At 43.5% G+C, this 25,559-nt stretch overlaps 1 protein-coding gene across 3 annotated transcripts in view; it reads left to right on the forward strand.

Moving 5' to 3' along the window:
• Window positions 1–25,559, forward strand: part of GALNT17 (polypeptide N-acetylgalactosaminyltransferase 17) — a 417,411-nt gene that overhangs the window by 322,055 nt on the left and 69,797 nt on the right. The window lies entirely within an intron of this gene.

A 25,559-nucleotide genomic window follows, 5' to 3' on the forward strand; every position in this document is an offset into this window, starting at 1 on the left:
AGTTTCATTCTCTCCTTACATTTGTCTTAAAATTAAATTACTCCTTAAGTTAGTATTGCCATTCTATGAATTTTGATAGTTTATGTACATTGTAGAATCACAAGATGCCAGAGAAGAGCAAGGCCATGTTCTGTGGGACCCTCCCTTGTCTCAGAAATGCTTCTAAAGAGAATGACAGGGTCGGGGAGTGAGAAGAATGCAGAATGGGCCTCTTGCTGGGCCCTAAGCCAGATCACTTCCACTGTTAGACATGTTGTATATGGGTTTTGCTTAAGATTTTGTTTGAAAAGAGAATTCCACTGAAAAAAAAAAATTGGACACATTGATATATTCCAACCTCCTCTTTTTAAAGTTAAGATAAATGACCACCCCCCAACTGGTAAGGTACACCTTTAGGCCCTGTCAGCCTCTTAGCAGTAGACTTGCTACTCCTGCCTAGTGCAAGTCTCTCTCCACATTGCAAGGAATGAGTGCTGGGAGGACGCCCTTCCTGCCGATGCCCCTGTGTCTGTTGCCCCCTGTCCTGAGCTTTTGCATACCTAAGCCCCTGGAAAGTACTCTTGTTGGAAATGACCCAGGACACAATGGTAAGGATTTAAGTTTATTGCATTTCTTCCACCTTCCTGTTGTATTCTCGATTTTGTTCTACCAGGCAGGTACCCAGTGCAGAATCCCTATCCCTAATCAAAGCCTGCTCTGTTTGTGATTTCATTGGTTTAGCCCTAGCTGCTCAGTACCTTTAAGACACCCCAGCAGCCCCTCATCAACACCTGAGTCCCCTTTGTTGAATGAAAGACTTTGTGCCCATGTGGTGTAATGAATGGCCAGGCTACATGCGTGAAGGAAATGATGGGGACCCTCTCTGGATCCTAAAATCGCTCCCTTTTGGAGATCGCAGACTCTTCCTCTTCCTGTGCTTTCAATTCCAGGCAGGGTTCTTTCCTCAATGGAATTTGCATGAGATTTCTTTGTAAAGTCCGGCAATTAAAAATCCAATATGTTATCATAGTTAATACGCTGTCTTTCATCTGTTTTGAATTTAATTGCAGACACAGATCTGGACCTAGCATGTTGAACTTGGCCCTGCTCCCACCTCATCCCTCCTTGTGCTGCTCTGTTGTTTTTTTCCTTAGCTCTCATCCACTTCTAGCATGCCACAGAATTTACTTATGTATCATGTATGCGTATTGTTTTTCTCTATCTTCCCCTTTCTGATTGCAAGTTCTGTGGGACACAGATCTTGCATCCCAACATGTAGAACCAGGCTTGGCACATGGCTCAATAGACATCTGTTAGATTAATGATTGAATAAATACCTGTTGGGAATTTAACTGAGTAGAAGCAGTGGAGTGGTGGAGACAGACCTGATTGGAACAAGTTGATGGTTTATCAAGAGGTAATAACTGGTTCCAGGCACTTATCTGTGAAAGGAAGGAGCTGGAGGAAGCCCTGCATTGAGAGAGTTGAGGTTTTTTAAGTTTCATTTTTAAGATAAGAGGGGTTGGAATGTCTCTATATGCTGTGAGAAGGAAGCCAATGAAGGGTAAGACCTCATTACCAACATAGGGGAGAACAGGGTGATGGGTAGAGCACTGTCCCTATGGAGGCAGGGGCATAGGGGGAGGGTTATAAGTACAGGTGGGACTCCAGGATTGATTGCCACTGTAGGCTGTGTTGTGGGGTGACCGAGGATTTGACAGTGGAACACACTGCTAAGGCTTGCTAAAATGTAGTCTCCCTTACCCTGGTTGGTGTGGCTCAATTGGTTGGGCATTGTCCTGTGCACTGAAAGGTTGTTGGTTCAATTGCCAGTCAGGGCACATGTGTGGGTTACAGGTTGAATCCCCAGTAGGGGGTGTGCAGGAGGCAGCCAATCAATGTCTCGCTCTCACATGGATGTTTCTCTCTCTCCCTCTCCCCTCTCCCTTCTTTTCTCTCTAAAAAATATTTTTTAAAAAAAAGATGTTGGTCTTCCCACACTTGCAAAGCATTTGCTTAGCAAAGGTGATGGTGGTAAGTGAGTCCTGTGTGGCTGCCCCCATCCCCGAAGAAGGCGAAGGGCCCTCCATCTCCACCTCAAAGCACAGCCCAGTACACCAAAGCCCCTGGACCGTCAGCTGAGGAGCCAACCAGTTCCACTCCGCACACTCCTTTGTGAACCAGTTGGAGTAGGCAGCCTCAGCGTCTGCTCTCTGGCTGGCTTGTCTTCTCTACAGCAATTTGGCTTCCCCAGATGGATCAGGGTAGATACCACCCTCACGTGCAATGGCCTGCCTCTTATTGTACACCCAAGCACAACCAGCATCCATGCTGGAGACGGGAAAGGTTTATGCCTCTCCCCATTGACCGTGTCCTTTTGTGAGCTGCAAGCTGACTCCATAGAAGCCTGTTTTCTGCCCATTCTTAAAGCAGAGTTGAGTGCTGTTGATGCCATAAAGACCAAGGCCTGGGTTCAGGGTCTTCAGAGCCACCGTCTACACACTATCCTGTGGTTCTCAAGGTGTGGTCCCTGACCAGCAGCATCGACTTAATCTGGGAACTTGTTACAAATACAGATTCTCAGGCCCCACCCCTGACCCCCTACATCAGACACTCTGGGTGGGGTCTAGAAACCTGTGTTTTAACAAGCCTTCCAGGGGATTCTGTCACATGGCCAAGCTTAAGTGCTCCTGGATGTACACCTTGACCATAGTCAGCTTCTTAGCAAATATATACTTTTCTCAGAAAGGATCCCAGGTGAGAGTTCACATGTTTCAAGGCCCTCCTCCAGGTGTCCCCATGGCCATTGCGGGCCCACAGGGAGTCCCTTCTCCTCACTCCCAGCCCACACAGCACAGCCCCCAACCCTTAGGTAACAATACCTACTTCCTCCTTAGCTTAGTATGCAGGTGTCTGGACTAAGTGATTGTCGGTTCCTGGACAGGGCTCCCTTTTACCTGGAGATCTATGTAAGCTGCTTTGATTACCAGTCATATAGTATTTCTCTTTTCATTTTGTGCTATTTTATAATGCTTAGAGCACAAATAGGGGGAATAATAAATACATTTTTAAGAAAGCCATCCCCACAGCTTGAAAAAACTTCGAGCTTTTTGTAATCTTTTACACGCATATATAATTTGAACACAGTGGGCACATATACATTTATATAAATTAGCTAGGAGAAACGATACAGAATCCTATGCTTAAGTGGGAAGATTTCAATATGTGCATACCATACTTTCTTTGGGATTTTTTTTTTCACCAAGAAATAGGTCCATCTGCAATGTTTCTAACTAGTCTCTGACATTTTTCATTACTTTTTGATTCCTCAGTAAGTAGAGTGTCACAAAAATAGGAAGAATAGACAGTGTCACTGAGGCTGAAGGCTGACTTCCGGCTGTCGCTCAGATGAAAGGCAGCTTGCCTGTGACCAAAACAATCGATACAATACCGTGAAGGGGAAGAAAAGCTTCCCAGGACCAAGAAAATAAATGAGGTTAGAAATGGAAAGGTTTCATCTTGTTCTGAGTAACATTAATCAGAAACCTTTAACGAGGCATATTACTGTAACATATCTACATGGGAAGAAAAAAAAATCTCCAAGGACAGAAGAGCAGATAGATCACTTTTAAGTGTAGTAAAATCAATCAGGTGGCTTCAGACTTCCCTGGTATATCAGTCTTCTTTGGGAAGAAAAGGCACTACTTATTCTGAACCCTCATGTAAAAGAGTGACAGGCAAGACTGCTGAACCCTGTCGCATAGCTGTTCCTAATGGAAGACAATAGAAAGGCGCTGTCAGATCCTACAACTATCAGAAAATGTCTTAACTTGAACAGGACGCTCGAGGACTGAGTAAAAGAAAAGATTCATGTGTGTATACATGGCTGTTAAAAATATTTATGAGGCCAAGGACCCACAATGGAGATGGAGATAAGTAAGCATGTGGGTGTGGGATGCACAGGTGTGATAACCTTACCTGGCCCATCCTAGCCTGAGGGCCTTCTCCTGGGTGCAGTTTTTGCCGATGCTCCACAATAGTCTCAGTCAATGCATTCAGACTCCTATCCTGGCAAATTAGGGGAAAAGGAAGTATATATATATATATATATATTAATTTGTACAGAGTAACAATAATATTCTTAAAAAGCAGATTTTTCCCAACGGGCATGGCTCAGTGGTTGAGTGTCAACCTATAAATCAGGAGGTCACAGTTGGATACCTGGTCAGGGCACATGCCCTGGTTGCAGGCTTGATCCCCAGTGTGGGGCGTGCAGGAGGCAGTCGATCAATGATTCTCTCTCCCTCTTCCTTCCTCTCTGAAATCAATAATATATATATTTTAAAAGCAGAGTAAGACCTGGGTGCCACAACTGCTAGTTGCATAATTGGATGCCCTGGGCCACACCATTTTTTTTTGAAGAGCTGGGATGCCATTCTTAGGACTCAGGTGGGTCCAAGATGGGCATCCTTGCCACCTTGCCCAGCCCAGTCCACTTGAGCTCAACTCATTGAAGATCTAAAGGGTCACCCACAGGCTGGGGTGCTCAGAGTCTCTACGCCAATCAGGATAGCTTCATCAATAGATTTGGAGAATTGCCTCCTTCAGAGGGATCATTCAGAAAACTCCATACCCCCAAATGAACTCACATTGATCTCTTCTGTCCCATCTCTTGCTCACCTTGTCTCTTATCTCTGAGAAGCTAGTGGTGTAATTCAGCCTGAAACTGAAGCCCTGGAAATCGGGGGATAGATACAGTCCCAGTCTGAGTCTGAAAGTCCAAGAACCAGGAGTGCTGATATCTGGGGACGAGAGAATATAGATGTCTTAGCTCACGCAGAAACATGAGACGGGTGCTTTGATCCCCAGCCTCTCCTCTGTCTGTGGGTCTGAGACTCACCCTCCAGCATCCATCTTAATCGGGATAGAGTCCCTGCCCTCTCTGAAGCCCCTGACATCAGGGCCCCAATGCCCAGAAGCCTCCTGTGACCTCTGTCTTCCATTTGGAACTCTTGGGCTCAGTTGAAGGTGCACAGCATAATGGTTTGCTACATCTGGTGAATGTTTTGATTGGAAAACTGTCACTCCTGGAGGGGACTCAGACTGGGTTGTATATATCCCCCAATTCTCAGGTCTCGAGGGTATGTTTTGGAATTTTGTTTCTTTTTCCTAATCTCTAGATTGATTGTGGCTTTGGTTCTCCCTTCGCTGCTGGCATTGGTCATATATGGCTGTGTGCATGTCTTCATAGTGCAGGTTTAGAGTACGTATGTGTTAAAATTCAGAGCAAAGTTTCTACTCTTGTCTGGGGATAGAATAGGCTTTTGGGTTTCACAGACTGGACTTTAATCTGGATGCATATATTACATGTGGCCAACAGGTCAGTCGAATGCTTTTGACTATGAGGAAGACGTGTTGAGTGCCGTCTCTACTGCAGCAGGCACTTTCACTGCGGATACCACTGTAGATAGGCACGGGCAGGCAGAAAATCCATTCATTTAACAGATAATTATCAATGTGATGAGTATGAAAAGATAGGATGGGGGATGCTATGGGAGAATATATCAAGGGGAAATTATCTAGTCTAGAGTGTTGGGATGAGCCTCCCTAAGGAAAAGATGTTTAAGACTTTAAAAATGAGTTGAATTTAGGTAGACAGAGTGTGGGAGAGGAGTGTGGGAGTAGGAATATTCCAGGCAGTTACAGTCATGCGAGATGAATAAGTCCTAGAGATCTACTGTGTGGGCCTCGTGCCTAGAGGTAATACTTATTATATACTTAAAAAACTTGCTAAGAGGGTAGATATTTTGTAATGTTCTTTAAAAAATCTTTTTATTTATTTATTTATTTTGAGAACAAATTGACATACATCACTGTATCAGTTGAAGATGCACAGCATGATGGTTTGACTTACATATATTGTGAAGTAATTACTGCAATATATTTATTTAGCATCCATCTTGTATAGATACAGTACAAAGAGAAAGAAAAAAGAAAGAATTTTTTTTCTTTGTATGAGAACTCTTAGGATTTACTCTCCTAACAACTTCCATACACATCATACAGCAGTACCTGTAGTCCTCATGCTGTACATTATATCCCTAGTAAATGTTTGTACCTTTGACCACCTTTCTTCAATCTCCTCTCCCCTCACCCTCTGCCTCTGGTAACAACAAATTTGGTCTCTTTTTCTATGAATTTGGGGGGGGTTTGTTTTTGGGGTGTGTGTTTTTGTTAGATTCCATATAAAAGTGAGATCATATAGTTCTTGTCTTTCTCTGACTGACTTATTTCACTTAGTATCCTCAAGTTCCGCCCATATTGTTGCAAATGCCAAGATTTCCTCATTTTTTATGAATGCATAATTTTTCATTGCGTGCTTTATATATATTCATTCATCCAGCAGTGAGCACTTCAGTTGCTTCCATGTCTTGACTATCCTATCTAATAATAGACAAAGATTGAAATTGACCATACCTTCGCTACACCTCCCATTGGCTAATCAGCGAGATATGCAAATTAACCGCCAACAAAGATGGCGGTTAATTTGCATACATAGGTGTGAAGTGGCGGAGCAAAGACTGAAGGCGACTCCGGCTGCTGGAGCCGTGAGAGGCTTGGAGGCGCCGCTGGAGCCATGAGAGGCTTGGAGGTGGCTCCGGCCAGAGCAAAGGCCTGGGTCCCGGGTGCCAGAGGAAAACCGGTGCCAGCAGCCAGGGGAAGGGAAGGCCTATTGCACGAATCTTTTCATGCAACAGGCCTCTAGTTGTGTATAATGCTGTTATGAACATAGGGTTGCAGATATCTTTTCAAGTTGTGTTTTCATTCTCTTTGGACATATTCCCAGAAGTAGAATTGCTGGATCATATGGTAATTCTGTTATTAATTTTTTGAGGATGCTTTATACTATTTTCCATAGTGGCTGTACCAATTTACAACACTACTAACAGTGTGCATCAGGATCCCTTTTTTTCCACATCCATGCCCGTATTTATTTATTTTTGGTCTTTTTGATGACAACCATTTACCAGATGTGAGGTGATATCTCATTGTGGTTTTGATTTATGTTTTCCTAATGACTAGTGATGTTGAGCATCTTTTCAGGTATCTATTGGCCATTTGTATATCTTCTTTGAAAAATGTCTATTCAGATCTTTTGCCTATTTTTAAAAATTGGATTATTTGGCTTTCTGCTATTGAATTGTATGAGTTCTTTTTATAATTTGAACGAGGGGTACAAGCCCTAGGCCTGGCAAGTGAACAGGGCTGATCGGGGCCTTCTGACTGCTGGCCAGGGCCTTCCTTTGTTGTGCCGCCCCCTGGTGGTCAGTGCACATCATAGAGAGCAATTGAACTCCCGGTCTCCTGGTCAAACTCCTGAGGGGACACTTTGCATATTAGCCTTTTATATATATAGATATTAACCTCTTATCATATGTATCGTTTGCAAATACTTTCCTTATTCTGTAAGTTGTCTCTTCACTTTGTTGTTTGTTTCTTTGCTGGGCAAAAGCTTTTTATTTTTTTTATTTTTCTTGTGCTTCAGGTGTCATATCCAAAAAATCATTGCCAAGAACCATGTCCAGGAGCTTTCCCCCCCCCTATGTTTTCTTCTAGGGGTTTCATGGTTTCTGGTCTTACATTTAGGCCTTTAATCCATCTCAAGTTTATTTTTGTGAGTGGTGTATGATAGGGGTCCAGTTTTATTCTTCTGCATGTGAATATCCAGTTGTCCCACACCATATATTGAAGAGAATTTCCTTTCTACATTGAGTATTCTTGACTCCCTAGTAAAATATTAGTTAACCATATATGCTTGAGTTTATTTCTGGACCATCAATTCTTTTCTCTAGATCTATTTGTCTGTTTTTGTGCCAGCATCATACCATTTTTATTATTATCACCTTATATTATAGTTTGAAATTGGGAAGTGTGATGCCTCCCACTCTTCTCTTCTTTCTCAGGCTTGCTTTGGCAATTTGGGCTCTTTTGTGGTATCATATAAATATTAGGATTTTTTTTCTACCTCTGTAAAAAATACCATTGCAATCTTGATGGGGATTGCATTGAATCTATAGATGGCTTTTGGTAATATGGACATTTTAACAATATTAATTCTTCCAGTCTATGAACACATACTACCTTTCCATTTATTTGTGTTTTCAATTTTTAAAATCAATGCCTTATAGTTTTCAGAGTAGAAATCTTTCACCTTTTGATTAAGTTAACTCCTAAGTATTTTATTGTTTTTGATGCTATTATAAGTGGGATCATTTCTTTTTCAGAAAATGTGTTAGTATATAGAAACACTGATTTTTATGATTTAATTTTACATCCCACAACTTTACTGAATTCGTGATTAGATCTAACAGTTTCTTGGTGGAGTCTTTAGAATTTTCTCTCTATATATATAATTATGTCATCTGCAACTAGAGATAATTTTACTTCTTCCTTTCCAGTTATGATGCTGTTCATTTCTTTTTCTTGCCTGATTGCTCTGGCAACAACTTTCAGTATTATGTTATGAGGGTAGTGAAGGTGAATATTCTTGCCTTACTCCCACTCTCTGAGGAAAAGCTTTCAAACTTTCACCATTGAGTATGATCTTAGTTGTGGACTTATTATATATTGTGGGCTTTCTTATGTTGAGGTATATTTCTTCCATATCTAATTTAAGAGTTTTTTTTTATCATGAATGGATATTGAATTTTGTCAAATGCTTTTTCTGCATCTACTGAAATAGTTATATGATTTGTGTTGTCACAAAATAGTAATAATCTGGTAGTAGTAAAAATTATATATATATATATATATATATATATATATATATATATATATATGCCTAAGTGACTCGCTGACCCTTCTACTGTCCAACTGGTAGCTATGATGCACACTGACCACCAGGGGGCAGATGCTCAACACAGGAGCTGCTAAGTTGCAGTGGCTTGGCAGCTGCGGTTCTCCGGTGATGCACCCGGAACCAGAGAGGAGGGTGCCCGATTCCAAGGTGCGTCACCCGAGAACCACCTTCTTGCAATCTGGGACCCCTCGGGGTATGTTGGAGAGCTGGTTTCAGTCCGATACCCACAGGCCAGGCCAAGGGACCCCACTGGTGCACCAATACGTGCACTGGGCTTCTAGCCCATGGGTTCCCCACTTCAGGTCTGGCTCCCCACCGGGCCTCTAGCCCATTGCAGAGGTCATGGGTCTGGCTCTTATAGAAACTTTCAACTCGATTAGCTAAATAATGAGATATGCAGGACCTACTGGCTGTGGCCCTGATGTCTGGCACCCATGCCAGCCCATCCACTTAATATTGATTTCCAGTGGAGGCAGCAAATTTTCCTGCTACCACTCTCAGCTGGGAAACTAGCCACTGCTTTCCTCCTTCCAAGCGGACAGTAGCACCAGCAGGCAACTTCCAGGAAGGGAAGGAGGTGAAGGAGCAGCTCAGGTGGGAAGAAGGAGGTTCCTGCTGACACAAGCCTCTGCCTGGGCAGAAGGGCCTGGGAGGGAGCCTGACACTGAGCAGGGTCCTGCCTTAGGCCAACTAGATTCCAGGTTAAGTAAATCCTGTTTGCTAAATAATTGCATTTTGCAGCTAAATGCCCACAAGTTGTCAATTACTGCCAAGCTTAAGGTAAAGTGAGATGAAAGAAGCGAGACAGATATAGAAAGTGACAGAATATTGGGAGAAAAGAGGAGGGAGCCCAATTACAGGGTGCGTCACCCAAGAACCACCCTCTCACAATCCAGGGCTCCTCGGGGGATGTCCGAGAGCCGGTTTCGGGCCCGATCCCCACAGGCCAGGCCAAGGAACTCCCACCCACTGGTGCACGAATCCGTGAACCGAGCTACTAGTAATAAATAAAGAGTGGAGGAGGAAACTTCTGGAGGTGATGAATATACCAGTATTTATAGCATAGATTGTGGTGATGTCTTCACAGGTGTACACTTACCTCCAAACTCATCAAGTTGATTTTTTTGTGTCTTGATCATAGCTCAATAAAGTGGTTTAAAAAAGAAAAAGATTATTTTAGTCAAAGAGGAAAAAAATGTGCAAAGGTTTAGGATTCTCAGAGGAAAACGTGTCGGGGAACTGTGGAAATTCCATATGGCTGGAGCAAGAAAGGAAGAGGAAAACATGTTAGATGTAGTGGAAGGATCTATGTGAACATTTTTTAAAAAATATATTTTATTGATTTTTTACAGAGAGGGAGGGAGAGAGATAGATATTTAGAAACATCGATCAGCTGCCTCCTGCACATCTCCTACTGGGGATGTGCCCGCAACCCAGGTTCATGCCCTTGACCGGAATCGAACCTGGGACCTTTCAGTCCACAGGCCAGAGCTCTATCCACTGAGCCAAACCGGTTTCGGCTCTATGTGAACATTTTGAAAAAAAAAAAGAACACACACACATATATATAAAATAAAAAATATATACACACTTTGAATAATTATTAATTTCAGTGGGTTAAATCTGAAAAGAAAGAAACATCAATTGAACAATCAGCTGTTAAAATGTGTATATATTATGGGGGACACCCTGAATATACATATAGTACCATATGCTCACCACCCACTCCTTTGAAGAAATTTAAGGGGAGTAGGGTCATCAGGCTTTTTAAAATAAATTAATGGATCATTATGACTGCTATGTGGAGAATGGATTATATAACTCAGTAGACTCAGAAGAAGGGCACTGAGAGAGCTTGGACTATGGTTGAGGCAGTGGGAGAGAAATAGATAAATTCAGAAACAGAATTTTAAAGGAAAGTAGGGTTAAGGCTGACTCCCAAGTTGCTCACTGGAGCAACTGGGAGATGCTAGTGCTATTATCTGAGGTAAGGACAACACTAGAGGAGGTTTGGAGAAGGTTTAGATATGGTGAGTCTGTAATTTCTGAGACACTCCAGCTCATCCAGTAGGCAATTGGCTGTGTAGGGATTGAGCTAAGGAGAGAAAACTTGAGATAGATTTGGCCATCAGTGGCACATAGATCATATTTGAAGTCATGAGAGAAAAAAGGTTGCCTAAAGAAGGGAGGAGGGGTGAGACAGAAGTCCAGATAAAAGTAACATGTAAGGCATGAAAGGAGCAGCTGGAAAGGAGATGGAGAAGGAGTGCCCTGGAGGGTGAGTTTATGGCAGCTGAGAGAAGAGTGCATGTAAGTACCCAAAGTTGGACTTAGCAACAGTAGGCATGGAGAACAGGGGATGAAGGTGAGCGCCATTTAGGAGGTATGGCCAATTGAATGTGAGGAATGAATGAGAGGAGAATGGAAGGAAACCTCCAGGTTTCTGGGCACCTAGGTGGATTCAGTTTGAGAACACCTGCAGAGAAGAAGGTCTTAGGTGGAGCTGGAGAAGTTCCATTTTATAGACTTTGGGTTTGAGGAGTAGCAGTCCTCTGTGACCTGGCAGTGTGATGTCAAGGGAATTGGTAGAGGGGTTCCAGGACAAGTGCAGGGTGTTTGCCATTCCACTCTGGTATCTGCTGGACCTCGGTGCCTAGCATTTGGCTGACTTAAAGGAGCTAGGACATGCTGATCCCTTGTATGATTTGAACCAGTGGCTAACAGCAGGGAGTTGCCATGTATGCTACACCTAAAGAACTGAAGAGTTAGGGAAATAGTGGGTTTTTAAAGTTGAGGACTCTTTGTCCTTTATTATGAAACTAGAGGCCCGGTGCACAAAAATTTGTGCACTTGGAGGGGGGGTCCCTCAGCCCAGCCTGTACCCTCTCTCAGTCTGGGACCCCTTGGGGGATGACCACCTGCTGGCTGAGGCCTGCTCCCCGGGGGATTGGGCCTAAGATGGCAATCAGACATCCCTCTGGCAGCCCGGCAGCCCTCGGGGGATGTCCACTTGCCAGCGGGGAGCAGACCTAAGCTGCAGTCGGACATCCTTAGCGCTGCTGAGGAGGCAGGAAAGGCTCCCACCACCACCGCTCTACTGGCAGCCATCAGCCTGGCTTGTGGCTGAGCAGAGTTCCCCACTGTGAGAGCGCACTGATCACCAGAGGGCAGCTCCTGCATTGAGCGTCTGCCCCCTGGTGGTCAGTGTGTGTCATAGTGACCAGTCATTCCCAGTCTTTCTGCTGTTAGGGTCAGTTTGCATATTACCCTTTTACTATATAGGATAGAGGCCTGGTGCACGGGTCAGGGCCGGCTGGTTTGCCCTGAAGGGTGTCCCAGATCAGGGTGGGGGTCCCTCTTGGGTGCCTGGCCAGCCCGGGTGAGGGGCTGATGGCTGTTTTCAGGCTGCTTGCACCCCCTTTAGGGTGGGGGTCCCCACTGGGGTGCCTGGCCAGCCTGGATGAGGGGCTGAGGGCTGTTTTCAGGCTGCCCACACCCCCTTCAGGGTGGGGGTCCCCACTGGGGTGCGTGGCCAGCCTGGATGAGGGGCTGAGGGCTGATTTCAGGCGGGCCAGGCCTGCAACTGAAGCTCCCAGTCTCTCCTTTTTTTCTTTTTTCTTTTTCATTCTGGGATTTATTTATTTTCTGTAATTGAAACTTTGTTGCGGCTCCAGCTCCGAGGCCGGCTGGCCGAAAGCAGGTATCTGGGGTTGGTTTAGCTTCTATAATTGCAACATTGTTGCTTAGAGTGCAGCTCAGAGCTGGGCTGCGACAGGCGGGAACCTTGGCTTCCTCCATCACTGGAGTAAGCAAGCCTCATGTTTGCTTCAGCTGCCTGGCTGCCGGCCGCCATCTTGGTTGGCAGTTAATTTGCATATCCTGCTGATTAGCCAATGGGAAGCGTAGCGGAGGTATGGTTAATTACCATGTTTGTCTATTATTAGATAGGATATTTTTGGGAGAAGAGCTTAGTTTTTTAAGATGTTTAGAACTTTCACATCTGGGCTCCATATTCCAATTTCATGCAGGTACATGGGATTCCTAGCTGCTCACCCAGCCCTACTGTGTTCGCCTGCTTGTTTCTGTGGCACCTCCCTAAAGGAGATGGGGAGGCCCCATAGAGCCCAGCTGATGAGCCACCTCCCTGTAAAGTTTGAACGTATTTAGTGATACCTTGCTCTCCCAGCATTCACTGCTGTGTGACATCCCATGTGCAGAACTGCTTTATAGGACACAGAAAGAGCAGGAGAAAGGTAATCAATTCCGGCATTAGATAGCAGGGCCATTTTGTATCTTGATTGAAATGTATTGTCAGCCTGTTAAACAAGAAAAATAGACTCGTGTAGAAAGCTGCAAAAACAAAAATACACACATGCATGTACACCACACACACACACACACACACACACACACACACACATCAAATAAACCTTCCTCAAGAGACTTTCCAAAAAACAGTCAGCAATGGGATGTCAATGTAGAATAAAATGGCTTCCACGGTTTCTAAAATCCTTTGATGCTAATTTTGTAAAGGCTGGGACTTGCACCCTGAGTGGATGAGGGGGTTTAGCTTATTTTGTTTCTTGTTATTTTTTCCCCTCAAAACAAATTGGAGAATGAAGAATTCAGTAATTATATTTTATGTTAATTTCTCTTATTTTAATTTAACATTTAATTATGGAGAATTAAAACATACACAAAAATAGAACAGTCTAATGAACCCAATCTCCTACTCATTCAACTTCAACAAATACCAACATTTTATGTGTTTTTCAACTACTGCTCCTCAGCTTTTTAAAAAGAAATTCCCAGCCCTGGCTGGTGTGGCTCAGTTGGTTAGAGCATCATCCCGGGCACTGAAGAGTCATGGGTTTGATTCCCAGTCAGGGCATTTACCCAGGTTTCAGGTTCAATCCCCGGTCAGGGTGCGTGCAGAAGGCAATCAGCAATGTTTCTCTCACACATTGATGCCTCTCTCTCTCTGTCTCTCCACACCCTCCCCACCTTTCCCTTTCTCTCTCCAGAATCAATGAAAAATGTATCCTTGGGTGAGGATTAAAAAAAAAAGCAAATCCCCATATTTCACCTATAAACATTTAGAGTGCATTGCTAACATATAAAGACTTTTTAAAACATAGGCTCAACATAAAGTTACTTATACCCAGTTCATGTTTTTCAAAAATATTTCTCAAAAGTTTCTGAGATTTCTCTATCATCTATCTATCTACCTATCTATCTATCTATCTATAATTGATTTGTTCAAATAAGGTTTCAAACAAGGTCCACACATTTCAATAGGTTGATATGTCACTTAAGTACCTTTTAATCTTTAACATTTCCCCTCATCTTTATTTTCTTATGTCATTCCTTTGTTGAAGACACCAAGTCATTTGTTCTATAAAATTTTGCACAATCTGAATATGGCAAATTGATTGATTCCTCTTGATGCCTTTGACATCTTCTTCTAATCTCCATTTTCTCTAAGCTGTAACTATATCTGGAAGGATGATTAGACTCAGTTTCCTTCCTTCCTTATTTCCTGGTAAGAATACTTTAGGTGGTGCTGTAAACTTCCTATCGAATTACATCAGGAGATACATAACATCGGGTTATCTGACTGTTAGTTATGTTTAGATTCAACAGTGGGGCCACGTACTCTCAGCCCAATTCATCCTTTATAAAATTCTCCATCAACCTTTCACCCAGTGGTTTTAGCAGCCACTAATGGTCATTGCTTAGATCTGTATTTCATCAGGGCCTACAAAATAGTGATTTTTACATTCTATATTCATTCTGCATTTATAAGCTGTGATTCTGCTATTATAAAGAACTCACCCTCATCCATTATTTGGATCCTCTGAAATACAGTTTAAACAGGAAAGGCAGGATAAATGCTTGATTCCTTGTTTTTATTTAAACAGTTTTAGAATAATGAGTCAATACCATAGCAACCTCCAAAGTAACCAATGAGATTTTATTTTTCCAATAATATTATGGACTCAAAGTTTTAAAAAAAATGTTATTTATCTAAATCAATTATAGTCATTACTCAATTTTTGCCCATTCTATATATGTTTTTATCAAAGCCTTATTTATTACAATAAAATACACAGATTTGCAGTCTAATGGGTTTCTCATGAGTTATATACAGCCCTATAATCACCTCCTAAAACATAATACTGAACTTTCCATTGCATCAAAAACCCCCCTTTGCCCCTTTCTCATCAGTTCTACTTCTCCACACTTCCCCCTCCAGGCAGCCATTTTCTGATTTTAATCACCATATGTTAGTTGTGTCTGTGCTAGGTTTTCACATAATAACTTAATAGTTATTATATAATAACTATCATAACTTATAAGTTACTCTTCCAACTAAGATCATGTTTCTAAGATTCCTCCATGTTGTTGTATATATCAGCAACTCATTCTTTTTCATTGCTGAGAAGTACTCCATTGTGTGAATACACAATAATTTGTTATTTTCTTGCTTAAGGGTAGTTATGTTGTTTCCAGTTTGGGACTGTTATGATCATTTGTTCCAAAGTCTTTATTGGACATATGTTTTGATTTTTCTTGGATAAATACCAAGGAATTGAATGGCTAGAATATAGGGGTGATAGGTGTTTAACTTTTTAAGAAACTCTCAAAGAGGTATCTAAATGTCTGTACCATTTCTTGCTCTTCATTGCTGTATAAGAGTACCAGGTGTTCCACATCTTTGCCAGTATTTGGTATTGTCAGTGTTTATTTCAACAATAAAGAATCGAATAGGTTTTAAGTGGCACTTCAGCGTAGTTTTAATTTACATTTCCTTGATGACTAATGATATTGAACACCTTTTCTTGTATTTATGGGTAATTTGTACACCTTCTTTTGCCCATTTTAAAACATTGCATTGCTCATTTATAGGTCTTTATTATGTTTTCTGAAAATTATTTCTTTTTCAGATACATGTGCTGTGAATTCATATTGATCTATGGCTTGTCTATTTTCTTCTAGAAGCTTTACATTTAGGTATATGACCCATAAAGACCTTGAAAAAAATAAAAAGAATATCTTGAAGTTGGCAATCATTTTCTTGGACTAGATACAGAGAAACTAACAATTTTTTAAAGTGAGGGAAGGTAGGGAGAGATTAACGGGAATTTATATGCATACTAGAGGCCCAGCGCATGAAATTTGTGCACGGGTACGATCCCTAGGGCTGGCCTGTGATCAGGGCCATCTTCCCCAGCTGCCCGCAGCCGGCCCTGCCCCCGGCCACCACCCACCCCCAGCACCCCGTTCACTTATCCGGTGATTGGTGCCTGACGGCCGGGGGAAGGGACCAAGAAATTGGCTGTTCCCGTCTGCTTGCTGGCCCTGCCACCCACCCCGGTTCCCCGTTCACCATCAGGCGATCGGAGTCTGCCAGCTAGGGAAAAGGACCAAAGGGTGGTCAGTGCGCCTCATAGTGACTGGTCCAGCGGTCGTTCTGGTTGTTCCACTGTTAGGGTCAATTTGCATGTTACCCTTTTATTATATAGGATAGAGGCCTGGTGCATGGGAGGGGGACGGCTGCCTTGCCCTGATGGGGCCCCCGGATTGGGGGGGGGTCCCCGCTGGGGGGGGGGCAAACTGGGCAAAGGGCCACGGTCATTCTGGTCATTCCGCCATTTCAGTCACAGGGCTTTTATTACATAGGATATGCATAGCCCATGGACACAAACAATAGTGTGGTGAGGGCCTGGGAGGGGTGGGTGTGGGGTTGAGTGGGGTCAATGGGAAAAAACAACAACAAAGAGGACATCTGTAATACTTTCACCAGTAAAGATAAATTAAAAAAAAATAAAAGTGATAAATTGGACTTAAATTTTAAAATTTCAGCTCATCAAAACATAACATTTAATAAATGTATAAGCAAGTCACACACTTGGAAAAAAATGCACAGTGCCTACATCTGACAAAAGAATCATATTCATATCCTATATATTAAAAGCCTAATATGCTAAGTGTCTGACAGTTTGACCACCGTATGAGGCACACTGACCACCAGGGGGCAGACGCTCTGACTGGTAGGGTAGCTTGTTGCTGGGGTCTGGCCAATCTGGACTGGGCAAGATGGGCTGGACACACTCTGGAATCCTCCCACAGTCCCTCCCCGACCCCGGTTGTGCACTGGTGGGGGTCCCTCAGCCTGGCCTGCACCCTCTCGCAATCTGGGACCTCTTGGGGGATGTTGGAGAGCCGGTTTCGGCCCGATCCCCGCAGGCCAGGCCTAGGAACCCCACTGGTGCACAAATTTGTGCACCAGGCCTCTAGTTATATGTAAGAAATTCTAAAAATCAAGAATAAAAAATGGCAAAAGACCTGTAAAGCCACTTTTCCGAGCTTCCTTGCCTTTAGCAGTAGAGGTTCTCATCTCATCTTTCATGTTGTGAGCTCTGGACCTGGAATCAGCCATTTCTCTAAGGAGCTCCGATTTTTTCTGGGGGGAAATAGTACTTAAAGACCAAAGTCTTATCAGTGAGGTTGCTCATTGCTACTGGATTGTCATTGTGTCTAAGCCTTTTTAAGGAACAAAGCTGGGTAATTACTGATTTTTTAAGAAAGAGGAATATAAATCATTACTTCACACTAATATTTCCAATTCAAATTGTTTTCAATTGCAGGATTTTCACTTATTTGATTTATATTTATCTCTTATTAACATAAAAATAAGTCTGATTCTTATTGATATCATTTCTTATTTGCTTTATCCTACAATATATAAATAATAGCTTCCAATAAGAATGACAACTAACAAGCTGACTGAATTAAATTTAGTATTTCTTTGTGGTTTGCTTTGTCCTTAGGCTATTTGCCACTAGGGATGTGTAGTCAACACTTTGTTTTAAAGGCATTTGAAATAATTTTTCTCTGTGTGGTTTTGCCACCTCCTTGATATTGGATTTTAGAGTTATATGACAATGAACAATGAAGTTCACTTTTTTCCTATTTTACTGAGGTTACAAGTTAGTTGACTAAATTTATTTGACTTAAAGTTTTGTCAATTTTTAAGACAATTTTTTAGAGCAGTTTTAGGTTCACATCAAAATTGAGAGAAGCTCCGAGATTTTCCATCTACTCCCTGCCCATAACACACGCACAGCCCACCCCCCACCCATTATCAACATCCCTGACCAGAGTGGTACATTTGATACAATAGATGAATCTACCCTGACACATCATAATCACTCAAAGTCCATAGTTTATCATAGTTTATATTAGGGTTCACTGCTGCTGTACATTCTGTGAGTTTGGACCAATGTGAAATGACATGTATCCATTATAATAGTATCATACGGAGTATTTTTACTACACTAAAATTCATCTCCATACCCTCAATCCTTGGCAACCACTGATCTTTTTACTGTCTCTATAGTTTTGCCTTTTTCAGAATGTCATATAGTTGGCATTGTAGAGTACATAGCCTTTTCAGATTGGCTTCTTTCTCTTAGTGGTATGCATTTAAGATTCCTCCTTATATTTTTATGACCTGAGAATTCATTTGCTTTTAATGTTGAATAATATTTCATTGTCTGGATATACCACAGCTCACTTATCCATTCGCCTACTGAAGGATAGTTGCTTTCAAGCTCTGGCAATTATGAAAACACTGCTCTGGCTGTGCTGTATAGTCACAGCAATGTATGTGTGCCACACACTGCTTTCAGGCTGATTTCTGCTTGGAGCCCTCTTGGGCTTTTGGTTCTCTGGTGTCCAGCAACCCATATTCCCAGAGAAGCTGCAGTGCGGACTGCTGCTACACATGGATTTGCTTTGTGTGTGAATCTGCCCCAGCCCACTTTCACTGTGACCAAGCTCATGGGTCTGATTAGTGGGTGGGGGCTGGGGGTATAATTGTTATTATTGCTAGAGCATTGGAAAAAAAAAAAAACAGGAATTGCCAGGCATAAAGAAAACACACCCCCACTAAAAGTGTCTTATTGATTGTCAAAGCTAAAGTAAATCCTTGCATACTAAAGGTAAGCCAGACAAGAGATAGGGGTAATGTCCATTTAAGGTCCCTAAAACTCTAAAAGTGGCATGAGAGTGTCAAGAAAAACCTACGCACTGTCATTGATGAGTGGAGGGAGTAGAGAATAGAATGGCCACCTGGGAGAAGAGAAGCAAAACAACAGTGCGAAAAGCCCACCGGCTTTCTCTATGTCCACTGTACACCACAGTTTGTCTACATTCAGTTAGTCTACATTTGTTCTTAAGAAGATAAGCAAGTGGGTAGTATGTTTGAGACTGCATTCCCACAAATGCCATTACATTTAAATAAGGGAGAGAAACGTTTAAAACTATTTTGATGGGCACTATTACAGTGCCAGGCCTTATGAGAATTAATCATTATTGATTCCATTTTCCGAGATGATGATATTTGGGCTTGACAGAAGTCAAGGAATTTGTCCAAGATCTTGCAGCTAATAAATAGAAGAGCTAGAACTCAACTCAAATCTATTTGACTCTAAAGCTCTCTGTAACTTTAGATATTTATTTATCTAGAATACCTCATTCGCCCACCCTCAGAATAGCTAGCACAGTAACTAGGATTATGTAGCGATGTCCTTATGTAGTAGGTGCTTGGGATGTTGCTTGTACAGAATATATACCCTAAAATCATTCCATTTGTAACAGATGCAATGTTGATAATTCCTATGTAGACACAGATAGACATCATTGCCATTCTTCTATTTCATGTGATACACTATCTCAGACACAGAGAACTGTAGTTATGTAATAAACAAAAATGCATTTGAAACAGCATGAAATTGGATTTCCTCATCCATAAATTGTGTTATATTTATGTCTAACTTAGAGTTCAGGAAACAGAACTGCGATGTTGATATTTTTATAAATGGTGTCTAATGTATTTCTATTAAGGGGAGATATATTTGTTGTGCTGAAATGTATTATCATAATAGCCAAACCATTTACTCTACCACTGCAAAATAGTGTGGTGTTCTACCCAGAATTTCACTTTCCAGCTCTCAGCCTGCCAGATCTATTGTAAATTACTGTAGGCGTCTGTGAGTTATTTTATAGAAAGCATCCATCTATTTTTACAACTCTGAAAAGTCTGTCACTCTCATTCATCTCCCCGGGAATAAAGCAATAATTTTATTCTCTGTAAATGTGAACCTGAATTTACACCATCCTCTCCAATTGGGACTGTAGTGATGTGGGTGATTTATTGGGGCAGGGGACTAGAAAAGTGGCATCCTGGCCTGGCGTGCTTGTTGCCATTTTCCACTATTTCCACAGGAAGGGCGGCGAGAACCAACCTGCTTCTATTCTATTTGGGTCGTCACTATTCTGTTTTCTGTAGTGTGTAGGCCTGTTGAATACCATGCCACACAGAACAGCCCGGGGGTCCTGAGCTTCTCAGTTCAGGCCTGGATCCAGTAGTTGGGTGGATGTCTGCAAACACACCCGGGACACTGTGATGAGCTCAGCCTTCGAGAACTGCCACTGCAACATTGTCAGGGCGTCAATAGGAAGGCAGCCAAATGCTGGGGCCTCTCAGATATTTGCTGTCCTGTATAGCCCATTGTGCAGGTCCAGGTTAGCCCTTTTGGCATCCCCTCCTTTGGCCCGTTGGAGAAGAATTTGTGAGATATCAGTGTTTTTCCATCCCCCTTACTTCACTAAGATGTCCAGGTGCCAGATGTCCTTTTGCCAGCGATCTGGGGTCCTGTGGGACCAAGGCTCTTTGGGCTCAGAAATATGGACGCTTTCCAGGGCCAGGGAAGTGGACAGTGGAAGAGAACCTAAAATGAGGAGGTAAAGGGCATGAGCAGGTATCAGGACTGGAGTAGGTAGCCAAGGAATTGGAGAGCCAAGAAGATCAGGCGGAGAAATGATGGACCTGGAAAGCGGAGGGGCGAGAAATTCTGGGGGAGCACCTGGAACAGGCCGGATCTGGTGTTCTGGGCTGGCTTTCCCACTCATTCTACAGCATGATGCTTGGGTGGGCTGGCTGCATTCAAAGGCCTTCAGAATAGGATAACCCATCACTTGGCTGCAGTCCCCACTGAGGAATCTGGATTCAGCCACAAAAGTATCTCTGACATCTCTGTCATGTTCTGAATCTGGATGGTTTCTGCAGGGGGCTCTACCTAATCAGAACCATTTTGTCCTTGAAGGTCATTTCCTAAGTATTACAGCCCAGCTCAGCAAGGGAAATCTTTTTTATGCTAAAGGCCTTTCCTATGGTGGCAGCTCTTATTCAAACCAGTTTATTTTGGAAAAAGAAATCTAAATGGAAATGTGATGATGGATTTGCCAGTTGTGACCCTCAACTTTGAAGCCACTGTCCACACATGTGCAAAATACCATGTGTGGGCACTTCTTCCAGCTGACAGCTATGGGTAGCCACTGTCTGCTTTACAGAGCATGAAATTTGACTATTTTGTAATTAATTGCCTTCCCTTTGGAAAATCTAAATTGGAAATATATTGTGCATTTGACAACTTCATAAATTTTAAAGTGCTCAAGCTTAGAAATACAACTCTGTGTTTCCTCTATGTGACAGAAATGGAAAGAATTAAAGCCTCACTTCAAAAAGTAAAGTTGTTTGAAACTTGCATTTTATATTCCTTTTAACCTTTTTGAGACACATTCCATTCCTCCTACAAGAACAGTCATGCAGGAAATTACAAAGGTCCATTCTGTTGATGCAAAAGAGGCCAACGGAATGTGCAGATTGCAGTGAAAACCTATCGCTTTATTTTTTATGTTTTTGTCCCCACTGATGCTCACACCAAGTTCTCCTTTTTTGCTTACTCAGAAAATCAGCCAGTTCTCTGGGCTTAGAATGGTTATGGGAAATGTGTTTCTTGGGAAAGTTATCAGGGGGAAATTAGCCCTGAGGCATGCCAGGGGTCTGGGACAAGTTGGGATGGCGTGCCTGAGTCTGAGAGCACTGGGGCTGCTGTGGGGCACACTCTGGACTCTGGAGAGTACAGAGGGGTGTGCTCTGGCTCAGGCTACTTAAAGAAGTGGCAGCTTAGACAACTCCAGTAAAGCTACGATAGAAAGAGGCCCACATTCAGGCAGGAAAGTGGGGGTCACTTGGAGACCAGATGATGAAAGAGTTCAATGGGCTTGAGGAAGTTAGCTGTTGGTTAGTGTTCCAGTTCTAGCTCCATAACACATTGGCATAGCCACATTGCTGTCATTACTGTTCTTGCACTTTGGGGCCATTATTCATTTGTGATGGTACCATGACAGTCAGTCTGATAACCAAGATGACTACTAAGTGACTATGAGTGGAGCATCTACAGCTTGGAGATGCTGGACCAAGGGATGATGCATGTTCGGGCAGGATGGATGGGATGTTGCGGGATTTTATCATGTTAGTCAGAACAGTGTGCAATTTAAAACATGAATTGTTTATTTCTGGAATTTTCTACTGAATATTTTTGGACCATGGGTGACCACTGGTAACTGAAACCACAGATAAGAAAGCTGTGAATAAGGGGGTCTACTGTAGTGACAACTCAAGAGGAGCCCTGGATTCCAGAGAAGGGATATAGACCTCACTTCTTGATGGGCAGAATGTCAGTCACAGTGCATATTGAAAGAGAGAGATAGTTGCAGCAAATTTTGGAATACACAATTTGCACATTGAAATATGCACCCGCCAACCCCCCAAACAGGTAGAGTAGACATCCATCGAGGGCTAAGGGCTGGAACTGCCTCTCCTCCCTCCCTTCCACTTTCAACTCTGCCATCTTCTTTATGGGCTATTTCTGCAGCCACATGTGGTCCTTGAAGCCTTGGTCTGATCGCCCCTGAAGGGGAATTAAATTACATTTAATAGACATTTTCTGAGTCCTGAGTGCACAAAAGTGAGCTGAGGCCCTGTGTTAGCAGACAGGAAAGGTTGCTGGTCCAGAGAAGTTACAGCAATGTGGGGCAATGACAGATGTGGTGCAAGGTCCGTGTGACTAGTATGGCACATGGAAGCAAGGTGTTGGAGACCCTGAATACTGTAAACAATTTCCTGGTGGAGGTAGTGGGGTCAGCTCCATTTCAGGGTCACCCTGCAGCCAGTTCCACATGATGCCTGGCTTGGCAAGGTGGGACGGTGGGTCTTCTGCCCCCAGCCACTCTCTGAGCCCCTCTGAATCCTTATCTTCCTTATCGTGGTGTTATCTTTTCTCATGATCCCCACACTCCACTGTAACAGCACCATGGCTTCCTCTCTAACTCTGAGGGGAACATGGAGTTTCCTAATTCAGAAGGCAGGGGGCACCTCCATTCAAGGAAACACTGTCTGTCTGAGATCACTGGCTGACTCCCTCAGAAGCAGCAAAGTGTGTCCTTTATATACTAGTACTGTGGCCAACAACTGGCTTCCTGGGTCAGCAGGGATACGGCTCATACATAATGGAGGAGTTGAACTCACATGAGTGAAGACACAGCAGAGAGATTTGTTTATCATTTCCTCTAATCTGCATTTGGTGGCAGCATTTTGTTTCCAGTGTGACTTTTGGGTTTGTTTGGAGCCTTTTTATGCTCTTCTTAATTCAGTAGATTTAAGATAGAAAGACCTAAGAGATACATCTATAGGAATGAGACACCTCAACCAACTTTTTAGAGATACTTTAGCATGGAATCAGAGGTGAAAAGAATCCTATGGAAATGCCTAGAGTTCAGTCAGTTGACAAATACTTATTAAGCGTCTACTGTATGCTGGAACTCTGTGAGGCCTGGGGTATTCAGAGGTCCCTGGCATCACAGTATTGAGAGTCTGGTTGGGGTTCAAATGTTAAATAACTAAGCCCACACAATGGGCAGGGATGCATTGGGATAAATGATATAAAAGCAGAATACTGAGTGCTAGGAGGAAGAGCAGAGGGATTGGGTGGTGGGCTGGGGGCATCGAGGCAAGGGAGGACCTCTTGAAGGAATCACGTTGAAGCATGACCTAAAGGGGGAAGGAGACAGCCGAGGACAGCCAGGAATGTTCCAGACAGAGAGTAGGACAGGCAATGCCTCAAGCTCCAGAGACAAATGGGTTTGTTGAGTTCCAAGGCCTGGGGAGGGCCTGCATGGCTGAGCAGAATGAGTAGTGCAGGCTGAGAGTGAAGACTTTGCAGAGCTTCATAGGCCATCGTGTGTGCTGGGGGCTTTATTCCAACATAAATGAGACGTCTTGAAAGGGAGAACTGCAACCACATGATCCCACCATGGACTTTGGGTAAGAGTTAGGTCTGAGAGGAGACAGGATGGCCTCATTGCATTGAGGAAGCCTGACAAAATGCTTTTAGGGCTTTTACTCTCTTTTATTTGAAATAGGGGTGGGGGATATCTGGCCAGTGGGACCCTATAAGGCTCACAAAATCATTTGGTCTGGCCCTACCAAGGCATTAGGGGTGTGTAATTAAATGTTTGACCAAAGACAGCAGGCTCATTTTTAACTTGATAATTTTGTATGGCCCGCAAATGATGTGATAAATATCCAAATGGCCCTTGGCAGAAAAAGGTTCCCCATCCCTGATTTCAAAGGTCAAGGCCACCCTCTGACAGTCATACTCTGGGAGTCTCTAAGGTTTGAGGGTATGGCAGGACAACTGGGATTTGGGACAGGGCCTCTGACCCTTCTTGTCTCAGCTAGCACCCGGGAGCCCTGCGGTAAGTCCTGTCCAATCACTGCGTCCCTCTGTGCAGTCACAGAAAGGCCATCCCCTGTGAGAGCATCTCGGAAAGCAGGGAGGCCACTGAAATTTACACCTGGGATATTCCTTCTGGCCGGCTGAGGCCCTGGAGGGCTCCTAGGGTCACCCATTCAAGCAGACTTTCTCCCCTGGACACTGGAATTTGGTGCTGGGGTCATACCTTGCTGCGGGGGCGGGGGTATCCTGTGTGCTGTAGGTCATTGAGCAGTATCTCTGGCCTCTACCCACCTAGATGCCAGTAGTGCCCCTTCTCCACCAAGTTGCGGAAACCAAAAATACCTTTAGATTTGGCCACATGTCCCTGGGAGGAGGGGAAGGGAACAAAGCTACCCACAGGGAAGAGCAGCTGATTTAGACCAGCCTCTTCTATGGGACAACATGCCCCCAGGGACCTGGGAGGGGTGCAAATCTTAGGTATTCCCATGGTTAGTAGCCCTCCAAAGGGCCACCGTACGTAAGCAGATATACGGTATACCGGTGGTATTAAAATGTCATGGGGGAGGACGTCAATTAGGAAAAAAAGTGTAAAAAAGCTTTTTTCAGGGGTTATAATTAAAAACAAGGTTGAGAAACACTGATTTAGACCAGGGGGGAGCCAGTTTTTCTGGGAGGCTATAGAGTGAGAATCTGGATATTGAAATGGAGAAATAGAGGCTTCCAACAGCGGGAGGGTTCGGGCACCAGGGACTATCATGATGACAGCTGACAATGACCACTGAGCGTGGGCCTGGCGCTGAGCCAGGGGGTTTTAGTACAATGGCGACGCCATCATGCAGAGGCTCTTATTTCTTTCCCACTTTACAGATGGGAAACGGAGGCCCACACAACCAGTCGACAGTCAGTGTCCAGAGGTCGTGCCCTGTCTTGTGCTGGGTCCAGGCTGACTTGTGCATGGCCTGTGCGACCTAAGGAGCCGACTAGAGGGGTTTCACCTTGGGGGTAGTTTGGGGTCCTGGGTCACTGGAGAGCAGGGACCCTTGAGATAACAGGGAGCAGCAGAAGGCAGG

The sequence above is a fragment of the Myotis yumanensis genome, unplaced genomic scaffold, assembly GCF_028538775.1.
Source record: "Myotis yumanensis isolate MYYU_CA2020_CCGP unplaced genomic scaffold, mMyoYum1.0.hap1 SCAF_4, whole genome shotgun sequence".
Taxonomy (NCBI): Eukaryota; Metazoa; Chordata; class Mammalia; order Chiroptera; family Vespertilionidae; genus Myotis; species Myotis yumanensis.